This window comes from Capra hircus, chromosome 2 (genome assembly GCF_001704415.2).
Source record: "Capra hircus breed San Clemente chromosome 2, ASM170441v1, whole genome shotgun sequence".
NCBI classification, from domain to species: Eukaryota; Metazoa; Chordata; class Mammalia; order Artiodactyla; family Bovidae; genus Capra; species Capra hircus.
Window position 1 is genome coordinate 26,805,406 of NC_030809.1, and position 568 is coordinate 26,805,973.

The 568-nt window shown below is 48.8% G+C and overlaps 1 non-coding gene across 1 annotated transcript; it reads right to left on the reverse strand.

Moving 5' to 3' along the window:
- On the reverse strand, positions 222 to 293 carry TRNAH-AUG. The gene has a single exon. It is a non-coding gene; the product is annotated as a tRNA-His (tRNA).

Below are 568 nucleotides of genomic sequence, written 5' to 3' on the forward strand. Positions count from 1 at the left end.
AAGTTTAGGGCTCTTTAAACCACATTTTAGTGATCCCTATTATTTTACTAAACTAACATCTGATCAGTGGGTGAGTATATTGCCTGGGAAGGGAGGGAAGTTGCTCACTCATGTCCGACTCTTTGCGACCCCATGGACTGTAGCCCACCAGGCTCCTCTGTCCATGGGATTTTCCAGGTGAGAGTACTGGGGTGAGTTGCCATTTCCTTCTCCAAGGGATCTTCCCTTCCCAGGAATCGAACCTGGGTCTCCTGCATCATAGGCAGACACTTTACCGTCTGAGCCACCAGGGAAGTCAAAGTGAAAGTGAAGTCACTTAGTCGTGTCCGACTCTTTGCGACCCTGTGGACTGTAGACTACCAGTCTCCTTCATCCATGGAATTCTCAAGGCAAGAACAATGGAGTGGGTTGCAAGTTTCATCTCCAGGGGATCTTCCTGACACAGAAATCGAATCCTGGTCTCCTGCATTGCAGGCAGATGCTTTAACCTCTGAGCCACCAGGGAAGCCCAATATTGCCTGAGAGGCTCATTAAAGAAAAGGATACCCCTCCACCATCACTGAAGTTT